Here is a 24922-nt window from a genome sequence, read left to right as displayed (position 1 = left end):
AGGCTCCAGCCTTATGACCAAATTACCTTCCAAAGGTCCTATTTCCAAATACCATCACATTGGCGATTAGAGTTGGAATATATGATTCTGCAGGGGGACACACACATTCCATTTGTAGCAGGCTTTGAGGGTTCTAGGCATAGGAATCCAAAAAGGGATACCTCAGGTCAAGAATAATAAGATGGATGACACAGAAACTTCCTCATTGTGTACTAATTAGAAAATCTATTCCCTATTCAGTTATGCTTAATACCTGATAAGAAAAGTTGAGTAAGATAGGAGAGACAAACCAAAATAGTCTTTCAACATGTAGATTTTCTCTTACTAATTAGAAGTCACAAAAGTAGACAAGCCCTAAATATGGTACTGAAAAATAAAAATAACAATGACATCAGTAACTATCACAAACGAAACACTTGCTAAGTGCTAAGATTCCACACAAAGCACTTTATGTGGATGATTGCATGTAACCCTCACAATATCTCTATAATGAAGTCATTATCATGATTCCCATTTTTATTTCAAGCAGGAAGGGACCAAGAAAATAGGAAAACATGCCCAAGGTCACATAGCTATTAACAGGAAGATCTGGATTTTAACATAGATCTGTCTGAATGTCATCTGCACAGGGAAGCATCAAGATGAAATAATTATTTCTTGGAGTATTTCCAAAAACATAAATGAACACATAAATGTTTATTGGCTGCTTATTGGATGCCAAGTTATAGTCAGAATGCCAATATTATGAGTTAAGTAAGAATGATGATTTTTCCCCTGATTTTACTTACAAGGAAACTGGCACTCAGTGGCATTTCCAAAATTACACAAGTATGCAGGAGTATTCACTATGGTTCTAATAACTTTCCATGTTCCACACAAACATCATTTGATTTGCACGAATTCACTTGATACTACTAATTTTAGTGAAACCCAAGCCAAAAATTTGCCAGGTAATATTCTTTACATTAAAATGGGAATAGTCTCAAAATGTTTTGATATTGTCATTTCTTGATTCTGTTAAGGCCATTGTTTTGTTTTGACATGGAAAGCATGTCATGTTTGCAAAGAATAGTGGAAGGGAAATGTCTTTGACCAATATGTGAGCGAAGTTGGAGGAGTGCCTGGCTTCTGAACTTAGTCCTTTTGAGTCAAGTTCCAACAAGATTCTAAAAGCGAGTGTGAAGCCTAGCATTGAACTGAATACAGAGACTGCAAACAATGACATTTGCACTATCTACATTGACCATTTAGATTTTTTTTTCTGGCTCTGACTCTAACTGTGTGACCTTGATCTAGTCACTTAACCTTGAGGAGCGTGAGTCCTTTCATCAAATGAAAGAAAATCAACTTTCTCTAGGGCCCTTTTTATACTGAAGTAAAAAGTTCTGCCTCTATGATGTTGGCAGAAATTATATGGACACTTTAATTTATTCCCCCAAATAATCCGTCTTATTGTGGAAAAATTATAAAACTCAAGAAAAGAATTTGGCAATAATCCCACTGACACATTAGCCTTCCCAAAATACTATTTGACATAGCCAACCATCTGAGAAATAAATCAGAAAGAATTGGAGAATAGAGAATACTTGGTACCAAAGAAACAACAGTGAGCAGTGAAACCAGTAAAGCTGGAAGTCAGTCTCTAGGCTAGACTTCTTTTTAAAGGGGCCATGTGCAAGTGTTCTGGGCTGAATTGTATCACACCAAAAAGGTACGCTGAAGTCCTGATCCCAAGTAAATCAGTGTGTGACCTTATTTGGAAAAGTGGCTGTTAGCGAAGTAATCCATCTAAAATGAGGTGTTTGGCATAGAGATAGAAGGATAGTTACCAGAGGCTAGGAAGGATAGGTGGGGGTGTAGGGGAAGGTGGGGATGGTTAATGGGTACCAAAACTAGTTAGAAAGTATAAATAAGACCTACTCTTTAACAGCACAATAAAGTGACTATGGTCAATCATAACTTAATTGCACATTTAAAAATAACTAAAAGAATATGATTGGATGGTTGGTAACTCAAAGGAGGAATGCTTCAGGGGATGGATACCATATTCTCCATGATGTGATTATTATGCAAGGCACGCCTGTATCAAAACATGTCATGTACCACGTCAATATATTCACCTACTCTGTTCCCACAAATATTAAAAATTTTTTTAAAAATTAAATGAGGTAATTGGTGTGGGTCCTATTCTGATGCGGCTGGTGTTGTTATAGGAAGGGGACATTTTGACATAGAGCCAGTTAGACATAGGGAGAAGATGCTGTGAAAAGAGAGTGGAACAAGATGGCCCTGTGATGGAGTGACACATTCACGGGCAAGCAACACCAGGGACTGCTGGAAAACACCAGAAGCTAGAAGACACAGACAGGCTTATCCCAGAGAGAGTGGGGGGTCTGCTGACACCTTTATTTTGGAATTCTAGCGTTCAGCATTGTGAGGAAATAGAGTGCTGTTGTTTCAAGTGACCTGTTTTTTGATGCTTTGATGAGGTAGTCCTAGGAAACTAACAGAGCAAGCATCTCCTGGTTTTCTTATACCCCCGATTTACACAGTAGGCTGCACTCTGTGTCACCAGCCTCTACTTGTCATGGTCAAGTGTGTGCATACTTACACACACACATGCACACATACACTGACAAGTTTTATTTAACATATGTCAGTGAATTGGCATTGGTCGCAGAAGAAACCAGCACCCTGCTTTATTCCTCTTCATTTTAAGTGACTTCTTGTGAGCTCTGCTTCTTGTTGTACAAAACCAGTAACAATAAGTTCCATTTAGGATTCAAAAAAAGAGCTAATGAAACTTCAACTTAAATTTATTGAGAAAATTGAACACACCTACACTATATTAGGAAAATGGGGCCTGGTGTGGTGACTCATGCCTGTAATATCAACACTTTGGGAGGTGGGCAGATTAGTTGAGGTCAGGAGTTTGAGACCAGCCTGGTCAGCTTGGTGAAACCCCGTCTCTACTAAAAATACAAAAAAGTAGCCAGGCGTGGTGGTGCGTACCTGTAGACACAGCTTCTCAGGAGGCTGAGGCATGGAGAATCGCTTGAACCTCGGAGGTGGAGGTTGAGCCGAGATCGCGCCATTGCACTTAAGCCTGGATGAAAGAGTGAGACCCTGTCTAAAAAATAATTAAAATAAAAGGAAACATTGCACATTGAAAGTTATCATTTGTGCAGGCTTTGATTCAGAAATATTTTGAAGATTTGCCTGACAGTGATAATATGCAGAAAAGAACATCAATATTAGGAGACAGCTGGCTACTGGGTCTGAGATTACTCCTTTGATGACACCCTCAGTCCCTTGGCTTGGAATTTTGCATCTCTCATAGTCCACCTGTTCCTTATTTTCCTTCCTAGAACACCTGCGACTCTGTTGTTAGTACTGTTATGAATTTACTGAGGTCAAAATATTCTATACACAGGCATTGATGGATGTAGGGCAATAATGGAAGAAAATAAAGGTGCCAGTAACTGAAGCACAAAAATACAATCACGAGTAAAATATTTGGGTGTTCCACCATTTGACATCAAGTAAAATGAAATCATAAACTCACCTATGAACATATATAATACTTCTTTAGTGATTCATTAATCGTCTGACTCCTTGACCTTTTCCTCAACTTTCCAATTTCCCCATTCCATTTGGATGATATCACTTTTGGACCTTTGCCTAATGCTGCATTCTATGCTGTTGAAAATTGGTGAAACTTTCCAAATCTGACTATTCTTTATTTCACAGATTAATGCTTATTCTTCTCTACTAGCTTATATATAATTTAATGGCAAGAAATATGTCTTGTACATATTTGTATAACTCCATCTGCTCATTCCAGAACATAGCAGAGTTCCTGCCTCATAGAAATTGTCCAACAAGTGTTTGTTGATATGAGCTCTCAGGAAAAATTAGAACAACGTAAGGCTAATCTCCTAATTCCTTACATTCAGTTGGAGAGTGGACCAAGAATTCCTGTGTTGAATTAAAAAACATTCAACTCACCTTCTTCATCCTGTATCTTGTACTGTTGTTTTTCTATTGGAATAAGAGTAGAAACTTTGAGGAAATGAAACATTCTGATAACTCTCTCAGTGCTTGGCACACAGATATCATCCTAAGTGTTTCCTTATTGAATAATTGACCTTTGCCATGAAAAGGGGTCTGTACCTTTCTACCTGGAACTCTTCCCTCCTTTACTGATTATTAACGCCTTTTCTAAGGGACTCACAATATCCAAACATTATATTCAGTACATTTTCTTGCTTCTCTTCTTTTCTTTTCCTTTCCTCTCCTTTCCTTTCCTCGCCTTTTTCTTTATTTCCTTTCCTTCCTTCCTTCCTTCCTTCCTTCCTTCCTTTCTTTCTTTCTTTCTTTCTTTCTTTTTCTTTCTTTCTTTCTTTTTCTTTCTTTCTTTCTCTTTCCTCCTCTCTTTCTCTTTCTTTCCTTCTTTCTTTCTTTCTTTTTCTTTTCTTTCCTTCCTTCCTTCCTTTTCCTTCCTTCCTTCCTTTTCTCCTTTCTTTCTTTCTTCCTTCCTTCTTTCTTTCTTTCTTTTTTCTGCTTAGCTCTTTCTTTCCCCTTTAATGCTTAAAGTTATATATTTTGCTCACTAAACTTCATTATTTCACCACTTTAAAAATGGGGAAACCAAATTTTCTTTAGGGATAACTTCTACTTCAAATCAGTTGGCTCCAAAAGCCAACATAGGGTTACACATTTGAAGTCATGACAGGCCCTTGACAGCTGGACATCAGATAAATGAGAATGTCGGAACTGCAACACAAAAATCAGCATTAATAGAGAGCATACGCAGAAGGATCCTCCCACAGCACGTCTTGTTGAAATGATCAATGTGGAAAAATAATTTAAGAAATAGCATGTAGGGCCATTTTAAAACTGAAACCAAGAATAGAATCAACCACTTCGTGCCTCTGAAATGTAAAGTAGAAGCAAAAAAGGTTGCAAGTTTCTGGATGTTTGGTTACCTGCTAATTGGATCACCTGATAGTTGTCTTACCTGAATCCACCATCTTTCCACACACAACAGTGGGTGCACAGACATCAACACATTGGTAATCTTTCCAACCCAGACAGGGTCACCAGTTTAGGTAATTAGCCCTACAGCCTGCCACAGGCCCCTGTTGCCTAAATGCCATGCACGGACGAAGAGGGATGCACACAGGAATGAGACAAGAGCATGGCTCACAGATGGCTCCCCTGGAGGAAGGAAGGAAGTCAATAACATGTACAGTTGGTTTCCATGCTCTTTGACTAATAGTATTGAAGAAAACTTCACTTAAACTACCTATTGGGTATCATGCTGATTACTTGGGCGACAAAAATATCTGTACACTATACCTCCTCCGTGACATGCAAGTTACCCATGTAACAAATCTGCACGTGTACCTCTTGACCCTAAAATAAAGAAAAAAAGATTTTCCAATTCATCTTTTTAAGTCAAAATATTTCAAACCGACTTACTAGCTTTATAAACATAACTTCATCTTTCTTAATCACCACCACATATTTTAATGAATGTTTTTAGTTGTTATATGTGACTTTTCCTATCAAAAGTCAGAGATGACTAATGTATATGATAAGGTTGAAACTGATAACATGTTAGGTTATTGACCGAGTATGTTCTGTAGCTTACACAGGTATGTAAATATACAAGACAATGGCTGATTTTTACAAATAAAAAACTTGCTTTTTTCTGTTGAATAATGATTTCCCTAAAGACCACAAAATCTATTGATTATTCAAAGCTAAGTTTATTAGATTTGTTGCAGTAATGGACAACACAACCTCAATGAGGTCAAGGAGAAATAATGAGAGAGAATATTTATGGAAAGGCCCAGACTGGGTCATTTTAAGGTGGGTTTTGCAAGACAGAGTTTATACCATAGTAGCTTTGGGTTGATGAGAACAGGACTATGAGGATCTGGAAGGAAGTTCTGATGAGCAAACTATTAGTCTTGACACGTAAGCTATTTTAGTTGGCTGTTAGTATTACCTTCCAAGAGCAAGGATCTTCTAGGAACTACGTTACTGCTGCTTGTTCTCAGTGTTGTTTAATATTAAGGACCAAGAAATATGCCTGATTGCAAGATTATTTAACATAAGGACAAGACAGGATACCAATTTGAATCTTTTTTCTCTTTTATTTCTTCCTTTTCCACTCCCTCCCTCCTTCCTTCTTTGCTTGTCTGCTTTCAAAACTGAATCAAGGCAGCCTGCAATGAATGGTCAGCAGCAGTAAAACTGAAAACCATGTAGTCAAACAGAGAATTCATAAATAAAAGAGGAAAAAGAAGGTCTATTAAAATTGTCATGGCCAGAGCTATCCATGAGCACCCTGAAAGTTCTCACAAAGAAGGAAATAAGATCTCCACGGAGTAAAAATTATCTATACAAGGAACAGATTCGTTTCATTAATACAAAGAAACAGTTTCCTGACCCTTAGCTTTGTGGAACAAAACCTGCTAGAGAGAAATGAAGATTTTAAAAACATGTGGAAGGCTTTATCTTACCCTGTTATATTGAAACCTCAGGTATTCCTGATAACTCAGTTAAAAATAGAATATGAGAGGATGTAAGTGTGCTATAATGACGACATCTTTATATGACATCCTTGAGTGGGGACCTGATTTCTGACCTTACCCTTTTCACTGGCCCAAAACATTACAGAAAACCCTAGGTCTCCGGTTTGGGACTTTTCCAACCAGAGAATTTGCTTTCTCCACAAAGGCTGTGTAACTTACCAACTCAGGAATACCTTTTTGGCATTAGTGGCATTATTTGGCATTATTCTTTGGCGTAGAATTATTGTTCTCAGTTTTTCACTCCCTTGTAGTATTATCCATCCACATCCTTGCCATGGGCTCAGAATAGACAGAAAATGTTTCCCTAGCTGCTGACCTTTGACTTGGCCACGCAACTTGTTTTAGATAGTGGGATATTAGTACAATTGAAATGTGATTTGAAGTGCACATGCAGGATTGGCCTTGTCTTCTTGCATTTTTACCATAGCCATGATAGAAAGTTCCTGAGTTGCCTACTAGTTACACGACAAGAGAATCTGACCTCAATCAGTGGCCCCCAGTTTAAGTTTAGTGGAACCAGATCAGTTTAGCCAAACTCTAACTGGCCCAAAGATGTGTGAGCACACATTAATTCTGTGTTTCCAGCCACTGAGTTGAGGAATGGGGGTGGGGATGGCTGCACAATAGTACTGTGGCAATGACTAACTTCTACAGCCTCCCCGAGGCATTTCAGAGCCTAGTCCTCCATGCATATCATGACTGTTCTGCCTTAGTAATTAATGAGTCAGAATTGTTATTTTTAGCAATCTGAAAACCTGGCCCAGACCTTTGTGGTCTGGCCTACCTCAGTGAATTTTTAGTTGTCTCCCTCCAAACTCATTGATATAATACTCCTGAATGCATTGGCCAATGACTGATCAAATTTCTGCTGATGGCTACAACAGAGAGAAAGATTATTTGAGAAATTGCCCAAACCTCGCCCTAAGGTCTAGAAATATCTGTAGGCTTCTATTGTTCCTGAGTTCACTGACATTCAGCATACCACACACACACACACAAATGCACACACTTTAGTACAATTTTTCTTGTGTCTTAAATAACACAGCTCTAGGATCTGCTTACCTTTCCCTGGAATGGGGGTGGAGAATGTTGAATGCCTGCCACATGAAAGGTGGGCGAGGCAGGGAGGGAGTAGAATTGATACTGTGGCTCTTAGAGCAGTCACAGAGCCAGTCTCCCGGGAGAGAAGAGTGATGCTTTGCTCTTTTTGTTGCTTCTGGGTGAAAAGGGAAAAGCTGAGGCTCATCCAAATACTTCCCTCTCAAATTCAACTAATGCGAGTTAAATTTGCCTTTCCCCATCCTCATACACCATCAGGAATCATGTCTGATTTTCCCACCACCACCAACCCCTGAAAGTGATGCTTATTTAAACCAAATTCCACATAAAATAAAAATAATCTCAGAATTGGTAGGTGGGAGGACAGATGTTGCTCAACCCTGTAATTTGGCCAACCTTGAAATTTGGCAGTGTCTTTTGATAGATGTGTGCCTGGGTTCTGTCTTCCCCCGGGGACATCCCAGGCAATAGTCTCACACCGGTGCCAAACCCATTACCCAGAGAAGCAATCGGCTTATCTTCCACCTCTGGCAACATTTATTCTTTTTAAAATTTATTTGGATAGGCTTGATTTTGGCTTATTACTAATAATCTTAGTTTGCATTTTGATTAATGTTTAAGCTCCTTCAAATCCTTTTGGAAAAGGCTGAGGGCTAAAACTTAAATAAACAGTGGGATATTCTCAGACTTCAAAGAAGCGTTACCTTAAGGGAACTAGTCAGGCTGTGGAATGCTGAGCCTCTTTCTGCCTAGTCCTAATTAGCTTTGGGATCTGGCAAACCTCTGCAATCCAAATGCATTCAGCAGAGTCTCTGGCATGCTTTCTCAACTACCCTCACGTCTGGGCTCACTACATCGTTGGATCATCATCTAAAGAAAACATTTCCTTCTGTTCTTGTCAAGTTCTGCCTGGGGAATATCAGTCCTTCTCATCCACCTTCCCATCTTTCCTTTGAGTTGTGACAAAAATAAGTGAGGTGGTTTACTCTTTCTTTCCCCAAGTGTAAGACCTTCAGGCTAATGATTTTGACCTTTAAGAGAAGCAATAGAGAAACAACACCATCAAAACATTGAGGAATAAGAGCTCTGACTGCGAGTCTCTCCTCTGAGAGTTACTCGTATAGACCTTGAATAGGAATAGGGAGAAGACTTACCAATTTACAAGAAAAACCAAGTAAGATAACTCTCCATTGCCCACCATGGGTCAGCACTAGGCCTGCCCTGTGGAAGTAGAACTTTTCACAGATGGAGGAAAACAATCCTGTCAGTGAAGAAAAAAAAAGAGCTGGAGAAGGCTGTTCATTCTTTATCTTCCTCATCACACCTTTGCTTCTGCTCTCCTTGGGATGTCAACCATTCTAAGCCTTTGCTAGCTGTAAAGCGGGTGGATGAGGGGTCAGAAAATCATATCCCATGGGCCAAATGCAGCTCCCACCTTTTTTTTGTAAATGAAGTTTTATTGGAGGAAGCTACACTCATTCGTTAATGCACTGTCTATGTCTGCTTTCATACAGCAATGGCAGAGTTGAGTAGTTGAAACAGACACTGTATAGTCTGCAAAGACTAAAATATTTGCTATCTAATCTTTATAGAAAAATTTTGTTGACAGAGGAAAGGACAAAGATGAAAGGAAGCCCAAGATAAAGCTGGTTTCAAAACGCAATATAATTTCAGTTCTGATTCCTCTGGCCAGGATCATTCTTTTCCATATTTGCAGACATGGAGCAGAATTCTCTCAAGAATTACACTCAGAAATCAACATAGCCCCAATTGATAATAGATATTGCCAGCAAGACATGCATTTTCTAAGAAAAGTTCCCCATGGAAATTATTTTCCAACAAGTATAAAGAAGGCCAGGATATAGCATAATTTCCATCATGCCTAAACCCATATTCTCTCTCTCTCTCTCTCTCTCTCTCTCTCTCTTTAACTTCTCTGCAGGTTCCTAGGCTGAAATTAAGTCCTCAGCTACTTACTGAAAAGGACTCCCCAAAGCATCCTTTATGAGATTGCACACTATGATGCAAAGGCTCTTCTAAACCCTCACAGAGAAAACACAACCACAAAAGGCCTTGGCAAGTAGATAAGAATAAAATCAATTCATATCCCTCTGTAAGATATGTGTTCTTTAGAGAGAATTAAAAACCTGTTGGGATGCTTGTCCACACTGCCTGCTTGTAAAGCATATTCAATTATTCATTTTATTCACCTGACTGACCACTTAAAAACTATGTAGTCAGTGCTTCAGCAATAATTTTATTTCTAAGTGTTCCGCCTGGTTATTTTTCTGTGTGTGCACACTATTAATTAATGACTATGGAGAAGTCCATAAATTTCAGCATTCAGTAGCAGTGGTGCTTGAATCTATTACCCATGAAAGCCAGCATCCACAGTCACTGAGTAGGCACAAAGAGATAAGTATTGATTTTATTTTTAAGTTTTAATTTCTTCTTATTGAATCTGAATGAGTGAACTGCATTTAAACAACCCTCACAGTGCAGTGAAGCAGGGTGTGATACACACAGTCATTGCTCCACGGGACGGGCCTAGCCTACCTGCTCACATTCTGAAGGCTTTGTGTGTATCACTGATGGACATGATAAACCATTTGAGGCTCTTAAAAAATGCAGCCAAATCCTCTCTAGGCATTAGTGTCTTATTAAAACGGGACAAGGGAATTATCGACCTCCTGTGTTCAAAACCTAAGGCTCCAATAAAACTACTGATGTGCTTGCATTTGGTTGATTTAGCTTCCCTGAGTGTCATGGAGATGGTATTAATGAGAGAGCACAATATCTCCAACTGGCAACTGGAGACATCAGGACTCTAGTGTGGTCCTGTGCTTCTTTGATGCAACCTACAATTGATATGGACAGGAGAAAGGGAAACACTGGGTAGAAGCTGGTGGTTCCCCAGCAAAGGCCCCACCCTCAAGGCTGGAGACCCATGGCCCTAAATGGGGGCAGGCATTCCTGTGTTTGCACCCAAAAAGTTGCTCGTTGACCTGCCATGCCCACTATCGTGTACCCATATAAACCCCAAACCCCAGGCTCTAGAAGCGACAGGCAGATGAGCAGATGAGGAGACAAGGAGATAAGCCAAGGAATGGTGGAAAGATGCAGCAGAGAAAGAGAGAGGGGGAGGAATGTCCGAATGCAGAGAGCAGTTCAGCAACTGGACAGCCAGGCTCCAGGGGAATGTCATCTTTCCACTCCTTCCCCGCAGGGGCGCCCCATCCATCCCGCTGAGAGCCACCTCCACCACTCAATAACCGCTCCTCCCACCCCCGCCCCACATACATCCTTTAAGTCTATGTGTGATCCAAATCTTGTGGGACGCTGGACAACAGCTCAGGATACAGGAAGCTGTCACACTGGTCCTCTGCCCTTGCAGAAAGGCAGAGGTCCAGTGAGCTGGTTAACACTCAAACTGTCCACAGATGGCAGAGCTAAAAGGCACACTGTAACACATACTCACTTGGGCTCCTGCATGTGTCCATCTGCATGCTCCCCCTCCCATCAGGGGTTTAAGCAGTGGCAGCAACTGAACAGGCGAGCGACACTCCTGTCCCACATCCTGCCAGGGGGATCAAGGAATCTCCCATTTCACAGTGCTTTAGGATAAGGCAGGAATTTGATGTGCCTCTGTGCTCCATCTGTTTCATGAAGATGAGAAAACCCAGACCACCAACCTGTCTAGACCAAAATCCACATAGAGAAGTTAAAGGAAAATCTCTACTTCTTTTAAGAAAAGCCAATGCTTTTAGCTACTATAAATTCTTTGTGTCAGATACAGAGAAATGTTTTAAAAAGTAGAATGGTTAGAAAGAAAACTCTTATATTATGATGCCTGAGACTTAATAAAATATCTGAAATCATTTTATTGAACAAATATTACTATAGTGCTTATTATACGCTGATGTGTGATGTAGGCAATTAATGAAAATTAATGAGTTTAAACCTCATAGCAATAAGCAGATCAGGTACTACTATCATTACCTGGAGAGTTGTTCTAGATTTGTTTATTAGTTTATTTTCAAAAGAGTTCCCAAAAATCTACCCACATCCACTCATACAAACTTTCTGGGAGTTATTTCCTAGAAATCTGCATTTTTTGAAGCTCCCCAAGAGATTCTGATGCAGCCAGATGGGTGTTGAGAAATCACTGAAGTTTGACACTTTTAGAGAATTACTGCATAGCTTGTTGCTGCTTTCAAATGAATCTAACTTCTACAGTTTTTTCCCCCAATTATGACCTCAGTTCCACATCTGTAAAATGAGTGTCTTCTAACCATATGGAACCTCAAATGTTCAATCTCTAAGGAAAGGGACTGGTGTCAACTTGGGAACACATTTCCTGGGAAGAGCAGCAGGACTGGAGCTTGCCCTGAGTGTGGGTTTTGAGGAATGAGATAGTCGTGAAAGGAAGAGACATAAAAAAGGCTTTTTAAAAAATCATCTTTTATTTGTTTTTTAGACAAGGCATCCCTCTGTTGCCCAGGCTGGAGTGCAGTGGCGTGATCCCAGCTCACTGCAACCTCCACCTGCTCGGCTTAAGTGATCCTTTACCTCAGCTTCCCAAGTAGCTGGGACTACAGGTGCGTGCCACCATGCCTGGGTAACTTTTTAAAATTTTTGTAGAGACGAGGTCTCACCATGTTGCCCAGGCTGGTCTCAAACTCCTGAACTCAAGTGATCCTCTTGCCTCGGCCTCTGAAAGCACTAGGATATAGGAGTAAACCACCATGCCCGGCCAAGAGAAGACATTTTTAATAACTCATTTTACTGCTCCAAAATTGGAACTTTTAAAGATGAATTAATATATACCTCTACACACTTACACTCACAGATACGTGAGGACTCCATTCTGTCAGCTAGCTTATTTGGCTTCTTTGTTCACTCGGGGAACCAAAATGTTGGCAGAAAGTACCATTTGGGATCTATCCTACCCTTATGTGTACCCACAAAAATAAAGAGCTCTTTGAGATAAAATTGTTTAAAATCAACGGAATGTGTGCTGTAGCAGGGTTAAATTTTTTACAAATAAAATTACTTGTGGTATACCCGTAGCCGTGACAGCTATACAGCAGCATTTTGCAGCAGAAATCATGAAGACTTTAGAGTCCAATACTTAGAAAAACTACTTTACATCTCCAAGCCTCAGTTTTTCTCATCTGCAAAATAAAAATAATACCTCAGGAAGATTGTAAACTGCCTTAAAAACAGATAGGGGTTCAGATGTATTATTCTGTATTTGATTTCAGAAGTCAAATTCATTACCTTTTCTGGGATGACCATGGATTTTCATATTCTTCACTATTTGGTAGTCACCTATGCTTGCCACTCCTGTTTGGACTGAAATGGCCCTTCATATGAAGATGTGTCCAGTTATTCATTTGAAAGGTATGTTTTATCTCAGACAATTGTCCAAATTTGCCACTTAATATTTGTTTGCAATATCTTTTATGTACTGAAACTAATTATATCAACACATAGCCCATGTGTGATTTCATCCATTACTTGGGATTCTTCTGATTCCTAATCAGAATAAGTGTTTATCTGTGTTTTTCAAGTTGTGTGGTGCTTTCATATTTGGTTAAGACACTGATCCATTTAATAGGTATCATGACCATCTTTAACTGGGAGCCTTTGATATTGTTCAGCTGCCCAGAGTTGGATCTGAGTGTATGTATCTTCCAATTTACTCTCTGAATTTTCATTGCTCATAAAGATGTATAAACACTTAGCTTCTTTGTGTGCCCATGAAATAGCTATGGGCTGGGAAGGTACTAGAAGGAGTCATTGGTAAAGGCATGACTGGAAGTAGTGTTTCAAAAGGCAGAGGCAGTATGAAGAGAAAGTGAGAAATGAGGGAGTATTATTCTCCAAGACCTTATCCTTTGCTACATCTGACTATTTGTATACCCCCAAATTTATATGTTGAAACCTATTTTAGTCTGTTCGCATGCTGCTAATAAAGACATACTTGAGACTGGGTCATTTATAAAGGAAAGAGATTTATTGGACTCACAGTTCCACATGGCTGGAGAGGCCTCACAATCATGGCAACATGGCGGCAGGCAAGAGAGTTTGTGCAGGGGAACTGACCTTCATAAAACCATCAGATTCCTGAAGCTTATTCACTATTAGGAGAACAGCACGAGAAAAACCTGTCCCTGTGATTCAATTACCTCCCACCGGGTCTCTCCCACGACACATGGGGATTATTACAATTCAAGGTGAGATTTGGGTGGGGACACAGAGCCAAATCATATCAAAACCTAATCACCAATGTATTTGTATTAAGAGGTAATAAAGACATATTCGAGACTGAGTAATTAGTTATAAAGGAAAGAGGTTTATTGGACTCACAGTTCCACATGGCTGGAGGCCTGCAATCATGGCAACATGGCGGCAGGCAAGAGAGTTCGTGCAGGGGAAACTGACCTTCATAAAACCATCAGATCTCCTGAGGCTTATTCGCTATCAGGAGACCAGTAGCTTTGGGAATTAATTCGGTCACGAGGGCAGAGCCCTCGTGAATGGGATGACTGCCCTTATAAAAGAAGTTCCAGAGAGATGCCTTGCCTTGTTCCACCATGTGAGAACATGCAACAAAGGTGTCAACTTGAACTGAAAAGTGGGTCTCCACCAGACATTGACGCTGCTGATACCTTGACTTGGACTTCCCTGCTCCAGGGAAATGTAATACATTTCTCCTGTTTACAAGCTACGCAGTTTATGTTATTTTGCCAGAGCCGCCTTCATGGGTGAAGACACTCTTAATATGATAAAAAGAAGAGCCTCAAAGTCAAGTAAAAGGGAAACACAGAAGGGAGGTCTCAGAAAGGTGGCAGAAGTTGAGCTAGACCTGGCTGATAAGTAGGGCCTACATAAATGTCAAAGATGGCCGGTGCTCTGGAATTTGAACAGAGTAGACCAGATTAAAGAAATCCACATAAGATGCTATATTTAAAAATGGAAGTAGGCATATGCTTTGACCAGATGTTAAGCTGGGGCTTTCAAAGATAAAATCAAGTTTATCACTGAAAACACTAATATAATTTTCATTCTGCTGATTAAATTGGACTTGAAATCAATAATTTGCATTTTAAAACAATATTTCTATTAGACATTCATGTTGTATTTTTATTAGCCTGTACCACATTTTAGTAGGTATTTTCAGTTGTTTTTAAAACAATTAGGACTGGTGTTGTGAACACTACTAGTATATTTGAAATAATAATGGGTAAACTTTCAAATGCTTTTTTCCTTTGAAAATACATCAAAGTTATATTCTAGGTTTATAGTAGCTAGATTTCAGTAAAACTAAAATACATTGTTACAACGCAGATGAAAGTACATGTATTTCTATACCTATTTTATATTGATAACTGTTTCCTTGGCACTATGGGAGAATACAAAAGTAGTAACATAGACTGATGGATACCACAAGCACATGGTCTAATAGAAAGCAGGGGTGAAAAAGTCTGGTGAACTAGGCTAAGCAAGGATGAACACAATAAATAGGATAATAATACATCACCCATGTAGTACAGACTGCAAGTTGCATGGACATGGACATTTGGAACTGAGGACAAAAGTACAACATATTAAGACAAACTTAACATGGGAAAATCACTAAGTTGGTATTAGGTTCAAATATGGCAATACCCACCACAGCACTTTATACACAGTGAGGTAAGATTCAAATCTGACACAGAAACAGCTTCTTGTCCGCTAGGACACAAGGAATTAGAATGCCTTCAATAGAGCCCTATCTTTGCTCCTTCTTCACCCATTCAGTGCCTGTTGTTATATGTAATTTATTTTTTTCTAAGGACCCATTCTATCTTCCACAAAATTGGCACATTTCTATTACTAATTAAAACTCACTGAAAAATCAATGTATTTCAAATTTTATGTTAGTTGACAAAAAGCTCATAGATATGAATGTTATCATTGACCCCATGCAGACGCTGGGAGGATGAATGTGAGAAATGTGATGAAATACTCAAGTTCTTCATAAACTGGAAAATGCTTTCTTTTTCGTAAACTGGAAATTATCTCCTTTTTTTCTCACTTCCTTTTAAAAAATTTATTTCACCAAAATACTGCCTAGAAAAAAAATATTGCTTTTGAGTTTTCTAATGGCCTTTATTATTAAGGGGCTGCTAAAAAGCTAGGAAATGAGAAGATGTAATAATTATGCAATCATAAGCTTTATAGTGATTGTTATTTGAAGAAGTCTGAAGATCACTCTCTTATTCCCTTATTAAGAGTCTGTCTCAAATCAAACCTGCAGCAAAAGCGAGAATTAAGGGAAGAAAATAATTTAGGCTCAGAATAGGCATGCTTGCATGCACACATCTCTCTCGGAACCAACGAGCCTGAGTGCATTTCCATTTAAGAATTGGAGGATGCATTTGATTTCAGTTCACTCTTCCCTGCCACTCTAAATGAGAAATTGAAATGAACGCCTATGCAATTTTTACAATTTTGGAAATAGTTGCATTTGGGCAGCAAGTTTCTTGTCATTTCCTTATTAATGCCAATTTCTGAGGTAAACCATCCCATAATATTTTTAACAGGTCAATGGCTAGAGTAATAGAGAAATTTCAATATATCAGTTTTGATTTCATATTTGAAGTGGGGGAGCTGAATGTCTTTCCAGCAATTTAAATTTTCTAACAAAACCTACTGATACGTAAAATTCCCATTTGACAGTTCTCTTTTTTCCAGGAAAAAATGTATTTTAATATTTTAGTTCCATTTATTTATAATTATAATTTCATGTCCCAAGGAATTATGTTCAATGTTCCTTTAAAGTTTTTCTCTGTGTCTTTTGTAACTATTTTTCAGGTACAGCTAATGTTGTATGGTGCAGATGCTAAGACAGCCACTTAATCACAGAGATTCATGGAGAAAAAGTAGAGGACAAATGTATAGATTTTGATTTTTTCATATACTCTTCTGAGTAAAGTGAGAAAAATCTTGGTAAAGGAAATGTTAACCATTTGGGACACGTCCTTACATTAATACAAATTAGTAGTTGCTGACTTGGTTTTCCTTGCCTGAAAGAAAATAAAAATGAGTCCAACACCACGAAACCCTAGAAATGAAACTGAGTAAACTGAAAAGAGATTTCATAGTGATAAAATGCAAATTATGCTTTGGTCTCCAGTTCTCTTTAAAAAACATTTTTGGAAGCATAGGAAGGAGCAAATAGCAGGAAGAAGATGAAAGGTCCTTGGAAGTACTCATCACACAAAAGAAAGTACAATTTTCACATACACTTTTGAACCTGCAAGATTAAGCCATTCTGTATAGAAGAATGTTTCAAAGTCCAGGCTCAGGAACAAAGGAAACATGAAGTCAGATTTCATCTTTTCTGCTTACAAGTAACTTGGGCAAGTTCCTTCATCCCACCAGCAACAGGTTAGTAAATTGTAGATGAGGATAATAATAGGAATAGTAATAATTCGATCACGTGTGAGGTTTTTAAGGACTATGGTAAAAGAAAACATATGACATGCCTATCACAGATCCTGACTCTAGTAAGTGTTTAAAAGTTGTTGATCGGTTGCATTGTACCCATTCCCCTTTCTGGTAACACAACCCCTCTTCCTTTGGGGACACCCTGCCTCATCAGTAACCCTGTGGGTCAACTAGAAATGACTTCACTCCTCTGGCTCCAAGTGTGAGGGTTTGAACAAAGGTTAGCCAGTCAGCCTATTTCCCAGGTTGATTGTTCGAATGATCAGTGAAGAGGCTCTCTTTCTCATCTGGGTCCTGAGTGCCAAAGGTCAACAAACCTCAAGTTTCCAGAGGCTACTTTCCCACATTATGGAGAGGGCCTTCCAACCCACCCATGGAAGAATGAAGCAGAGAATAGAGACTGCTCTGAGAAAACCAGTAAGCCAGTTTTAATGGAATCCCGTTTCATACCTTGAACTTCCTAGGTACTTGAGATGGTAAATTCTCTGTTGTTTAAGCTAACTTAAATTAGGTCCTTGTCATTAGCAGTCCATACTCATTCCTTATCAGTTTTTACAGTTAGCGTAATGCAAGAAATTCATGGCAGTAGGGATTTTAGAATGCCAAAAATGAGTCAAATCCCTAAGCTACTATTAATATACGGTAGCAAGGCTGGGTGTGGTGGCTCACACCTGTAATCCCAGCACTTTGGGAGACCTAGGCAGGTGGATCACCTGAGGTTAGGAGTTTGAGACCCGACTGGCCAACATGGTGAAACCCTGACTCTACCAAAAATACAAAAAATTAGCCAGGCGTGGTGGCACACACATGTAATCCCAGCTACTTGGGAGGCTAAGGCAAGAGAATTGCTTGAACCTGGGAGGCAGAGGGTGCAGTGAGCCGACATCATGCCATTGCACTCCAGCACGACTCTGTCTCAAAATATATATATATGGTAGCAGACTGGAAGAGGCTTGGTTGGAAGGTTGCTCATATCTGCCATATACTTCATATCTTGAATTAAAATGGTTTTCTTCATTCAAGCTAATTTTTAAGTGCTGAAATTAGCTTAAAAAGAAAACCTTTCAAATAGAAAGATTGTCACACTTACAGTAGCTCTAGACTGCCTTTATTATCGTAGGCTTGGGTACTCCAGGGGTAATTTTCACTAATCCCTCACATTAATTCTTGACTTGCCCTTCAAGCACAACAATAACACATGTATTTTGTTTATGATACTTTCTATGTTTTCCTTCTTTGAAAAAAAAATACATATTTTTAAGGAATTTTCTATTGCTTCTAAAGGCTCTCACATCAAAGGAGTCTCCATGTGTCTGACAAACTTAAGGAATTGTATTCGTCCATTTGACTGCTATTACAAAATACCATAAACTGGGCAGATTACAAACCACAGAAATGTATTTCTCACAGTTCTAGAGGCTGAGGAGTCTTAAGATCAAGGCACCAGTAGATTTGGTGTTTGGCAAGGACCTGTTTCCTGGTTTATACAGGGAGCCTTCTTACCATGTCCTCACATAGTACAAGGGGCAATGGAGCTCCATTAGGCCTCTTTTAATAGGTTGGTACAAAAGTAATTGTAGTTTTTGTCATTTAAAAGTAATGGGCAAAAACCACGATTACTTTTGCACTATCCTGACATAAAGGCACTCATCCCACTTGTAAGAGTAGAGCCCTCATGACCTAAAACCTGTCAAAGGCCCTACCTCCAAATACTATAACATGGGTTAGTAGGTTTCAACATATAAGTTTGAGGGGGAAACAGACATTTAGACTATAGTATTCTATCCCTGTAAAATCAAATATATGTTGTGATTCCAAAATACAGTGATAGGGCAGATATAGGATAGATATTCCCATTCCAAGAGGGAATAGAAGAAAGCAATAATAAGCCTAAAACCTAATACTGCAAAGGATATTAAATTTTGAGCATAATCTTTGTCTCAATGTCCTGCCTTCCAGACACACTGGGGCGGGTTGGGTCCAAATCTCCCTTATGTGTTTGTTGGGCATAGCCCACACCACATGTCTCATAGGATGGACTCAGATGCCTGTGGTTCTCCTAGGCTGGAAGTGCAAGCTGATATTTTTATCATTCTGGGGTCTTGGGGAAGCCCCACCCCAACAACTCCATTAGGCATTGCCCTAATTGGGACTCTTTGCAGTGGTTCCACTGTTATAGCAGCCCTTTGCCTGGGTTCTGTGTCCAAGGCTCAGGGGTTCCATCCTTCAAATTCCAGGTGGAGGTGGCCACACCCCATGGCTCAGGCACTTTGTGTGGTGATAGCAGAGATGGCACCATGGGGTTTACAGTTCGTGCCCTCTGGTGTGGTGATCACCCCAGCCCAAACTGCATCTGGTCCCACTGGAGCCACATCTGAGGTGGCCAGTGAGTACTATACCAGAATTTGGAGAGTGCAGCTTTGAAATCTGTGCATCCTCCAGGCTCTTGTAGTCTGGCCCACACTAAGAGGGGCAGTCCCAATTATCTCTGAAATTTATTTGGAAATATTATTTCATTGTCTTGGAGAAAAAGTCCTGGTTTCTGTTTAGATGTCAGATCAAGCTAATCACTATCAAAAGGTCCCTTGGGAACAACCTTGTTCTCTCCCAAACAAGCTTTCTCTCTTCTGTCAATATGGACAACTGAGAATTTTCCCATTTTTTAAAAGTTCTATTCTTTTGATTAAAAATCCCAACTTTAAATTGTCTCTCTTCTTGCACTTTACTGTGAGTACTCAAGAAAAGCCAAGCCGCACTTTTAACATTTTGCTTAGAAAATTTTTCAGACAAATATCCTAATTTATTGTTCTAAATTCTACCTTCCACAAAACACTATGATGCAACCATAATTCAGGCAATTTCTTTGCTACTTTGTAATAAGGGTGACGTTTCTCCCATTGTCCAATAACATACTCCTCCTTTCCATCTGAGACCTCAGCAGACTAGCCCCCTGCCATCCACATTTCTATCAATGTTCTGTTCATAACCTCTTAGGTATTCTCTAAGAATACTGAGGCTTTTCTCCTGAGCCCTTACCAGAATCACCCTTAACAGCCTGTTCATGACAATGGAGGCTTTTGCTAGTATTTGTCTCAAAACTCTTCCAGCCTCTACCTATTGCCCAGTTTCGGAGACACTTTTACATTTTTAGGTATTTGTCACAGCAGAACCCCCGCTCCTTGGTACTAATTTTCTATCTTAGTCCATTTAAGTTGTGATAACGAAATAAGAATACAGAAGAAATAAGTGGCTGGGCACGGTGGCTCATACCTGTAATCCCAGCATTTTGGAAGACCAAGGAGGAGGGTGGATCACTTGAGGTCAGGAGTTCAAGATCAGCCTGGCCAACATGGTGAAGTCTTGTCTCTCTAAAAATAAAAAATGATAATTAAAAAAAAAGCCAAGTGGTGTGGCATGTGCCTCTAATTCCAGCTACTCAGGAGGCTGAGGCAGGAGAATCACTTGAATCTGGGAGGCGGAGGTTGCGGTGAGCCAAGATCCCAAGATCTTCTGCACTCCAGTCTGGGTGACAGAGCGAGACTTCTTCAAGAAATAAACATTAAGAAAACAAATAAGCTATAAACAACAATTTTTTTCCTCACAATGCTGGAAGCTGGAGAGTCCATCAAGGCATTGGCAGATTGTCTGGTAAGGACTCACTTCCTGGCTCATAGAATGATGCCTTCTCACTGTGTCCTCACAAGGTAGAAGGGGGCAAGCAAGCTCTCTGGGGTCTCTTAGAAGAATACAAATCCCACTCACCTACCAACATCATCACCTTGGAGATTAGGTTTCAATATATGCATTTTAAGAGGATAGAAACATTTCCACCATAGCAGGAACCAATTTAATATTTTTTTGTGGAATAAAAAATTATCCGTTCCCACTTATTTCTTTGAAACATTTCGTATGTTCCTAGTTTATGTCACAAGTTATTAAGTGTTATTTAATCATAAAAGGGGGTTTTGTTCACTTTCTTAAATTACATAATTATATTTATCATGATAGCCTTTAAAATGGATTAAAAGTTGTAAGTCCATGAAAATCTGCCCTTTTAAGAACAATGTTTTATTTCCATAATATAATGCTTAAATTTTTAAAATAAGATAACAAAGGAGCGAAATGTGACTTGAAACAGGGCTGAGCTGATTTTTATGATGTTAAAAATGAATGAAGAATAGCCTAGTTATTGGAATATAAAATAAATAACATATGTACAGCACATTGAAATTTGTGAAATTACATACTCTCTAGCACCAAGTGTTAGATTACTGTCTTAGTCTAATTTTCATAATCAGTATTTTCAATACGCAAGATTAAAATGGAATTTTTTATGTGTTTTCGTTTTTTTTCTTTTGCAGTAGTGCTGGTGGCAGAATTATGGCTCAATTTTGTTTCCACTCTGCCTTTTCAATGGTCATGAATTTTATAACTATAACAAAAAAAAAAAAAAACCCTAAAGTATCAACACCTGCAAAAGTCACCATCAATTCAAGAGCTGATGAGCTCAGCTTTGGGGATTTCATAGAATAACCCTTTATCCAAAATGTTCCAAGTAAGAACATTACTTGTAATGCCACTGCTGACCTGACAGGAGGCGGAGCTCAGGTAGTAATGTTTACCCACCCATCACAAGTTACTTACTCATTTTTATACACACCTTTTAAAGGCAGAACTTCTGAGATTAAATAAGGATTACAACTCATTGTATATTGTCAGTTTTTAAACTAGGGTTGAGGGAATGTTTGAGGTACAAAGATTTCCCTCTCCTAGTATAACTGAGACATGGCACTAAGGATGGACCTGTGGATTGCACAGTGGTTGAAAGACATCGTTTCTAATTACTATTTCCCAGGTACTCTGATTTTCATCAATAGTGGGACTCAAGTGCATGAGCTGTGGAGGAAAGATTCCATGGACGGGAAGTAGGAGTGGGTAATGGTTTCGGGATGAAACCGTTCCACCTCAGATGATTAGGGCATCTGATGATTAGGGCATTAGAGTCTCATTAGAAGCACATAACCTAGATCCCTGACATGCATAGTTCACAATAGGGTTTGTGCTCCTATGAGAATGTAATGTCACTACTGACCTGACAGGAGGCAGAGTTTAGGAGGTGATGCTTGCCCACCCACCACTCACCTGCTGCTGTGTGGCCCAGATCCTAACAGGCCATGGGCTGGTACTGGTCCACTGCCAGGGGTTGGGGATCCCTGAAGTAGTTCTTAGAAGATTAAATAAGGAAATATGTAAAATGAATATCAAACATAATTTACGATGACTGCTGTTAACCTTATCCTCTTCATGTGGCCTAGGGGTAAAATATGCTTAAACAACCAGTCTAATTTTTAGATATCTGCTTTTGTATTTTTCTTATTCTGGCAGTAATGATGAAAGTCCTGCCCACCTTCCGTATCTATCTACGTCTTGTGTGTCTCAAAAGTAAGTAAGCAAACACCTTCAGAATGTCTAGGCAAATTCTACCTCCGTCTCCATTTCCTTTTTTCACATTGGGAAAAGGGGTTTCAAAGTGCTCTTTCTACAACATCCAGAAGACAAAAAAAAAATTGTATTTCAGACTTCCAAGATGATATTAACTCCAAATACCCTTCACCAAAACGTTCTAAGCAAAAACGAACTGTCAGAATAAGACCTTAAGATGCTTTCTGGCGTCATTATATTGTAAAGTTTATATTATTAATAATATTATATTTTAATGCTCTTAATTAATTTGTATTATTATTTATAGATCTGGGAAAAATACAATTAACAGTTTTAGGTTAAGCTTATTCTTCCTTTCTAGGGAAATTCCTCTTCCTTCATTTTTGGAGTGAAACCACTGAAATTTGAAGTTGTTTATTGCAGTAGATAGTGTTCCCTATGCCAACCTCTACAGCTTCAGGGTAAAGAATTCATACAAATCATATTCAAAAACTGGTCCAAATGACTCCAACAAAATATTTTGTCCACTAGCTAACTCAACAGTGGCCTTATTAGCAGTTGAATAGTGATTGATTGGTTCTGAATATGCAAGACTCCTTGAGACTATTTTATGCTGGTACATAAATAATAGGATGGGCTATATAAAAGTTAAGGGAACAGTTGCCAGAACAGACAAACCTACAATCCCAGTTTGTTAACCCAGTAGTTTATTTCTGCTGTGATCGGCAAATTGGAGTTGAGGAGTTGTTCAAGGATCCAGGCCGAAGGACACTCTGTCATTTACACACATGACTTCCTAGCTCATCCTGGTGTCTGTATTTCATCAACTGATGTTATTCTTCTCAGCCCAGAAATGACAAACATCACTTTCACCCACATTCCACTGGCATGGACCAGCCATATGGCCCCACCTTGATTGAGCAGAGCTTGGGAAATACAGTGTCTGTTTAGGCAACAACTGTACCCTGTAAAGGAGCATAAACTTACTGAATAATAATTAGCTTTTTTTCTGCCACAAGCAAGTCATGAGTTTGGAACGTGAAGGAGAAAATAAGTTTCAAGTGAGCATGCAGCTGGGCTGGTTTTATTTACTGCCAGTCAAAGACAAGAAGTAGAAGGTGGTCAGATTCTACTGTGTGGACTCACAGTAGTCCACCAGGCAGAAGTAAATGTTTCCATTTCTGCCAAGGGTGGGTGGCATCATCTGTTCTCTCACTGACTGTAAGGGGGAACTGGTTCACAGGTGGTCAGTTAACCACTGGGTTTATTCCAGACTGTCTAGTGGGCTTCATGAAATCCACACTAACAGTGTAGGAACAAAGATTGGGATACGTTTTCCTACCAGAGGTTATAGAACAACGAATAGGCCATGAACAGAAACTCCAAGATGGCTGCAAACTAAAACTATTCCTTCCGGAAACTATTTTCTAGGATATATAAAAGAAAGTGGTGACATTCCACATTTGTTATAGCCAACTCACAGTCATATGAGACTGCTTACAATTATTACCTTTGTTGTTTTCTTTTCTAGAAAGTATTAGAGCTGGTCATTAAGGCTCACTATGCTTTGTTTATTTTCCTAGAAGGCACCATATTATTTTATTCTCTTTTAAATTATTAACTATTCTCTCTGATAGAGCAACTTAAAATATAACTTGCTGGTGAGAAAAATATTTGAAATCAGCTAAGTTCATGCATGCATGCATTCATTAATCCATCACATGTTTAATAAGCACTACTATATGCCAGATACTGCAATACTATTGTGAAAATAAATATGATGATAAAAATAAAACAGTATTTACAGAATCAGTAATATCCAGTGTTTATGAGGGACCAACTCTGTGCTAGACAGTGTGCTAATTGTGTTATAAGCATCACACATTTGATCCTACAACTATCGTGAATCTGCGTAACTAAGAAATCCAGGTTTTAATGAAGCTAAGACACAGATAATCAGAAGAGCAGAACTTGAAGTCACATCTGCATTACTCTGAACCTCATGGTCTTGACCAATAACCAATGAACCCCAATGACCAAAGAAAGCTTTTATCCAACACTAGCATACTACAAGGAAAGGTGGATACATAAAGAGATAATCAAAATAAATGTTGAAAGCGCTGAATTATTAGTTCCATATGTTTAACCACAGATGATTATATTGTGAATGTGATTCAAAACATAATTGGGCTAATTGCCTTGTGTTGTTTGTGCATATGCCCAAATGTGCCCACATTTCCTTTACAACATCTTGTCCACTGATTTGCATATAGTAAGCACTTCAAATAAGTGAATGAAAAAAAGAACTGTTGAGAAAA

The sequence above is a fragment of the Papio anubis genome, chromosome 7, assembly GCF_008728515.1.
Source record: "Papio anubis isolate 15944 chromosome 7, Panubis1.0, whole genome shotgun sequence".
In the NCBI taxonomy this organism is placed as follows: domain Eukaryota; kingdom Metazoa; phylum Chordata; class Mammalia; order Primates; family Cercopithecidae; genus Papio; species Papio anubis.
The sequence above is the reverse complement of the archived record's forward strand: the minus strand, read 5'-3'. Positions refer to the sequence as shown.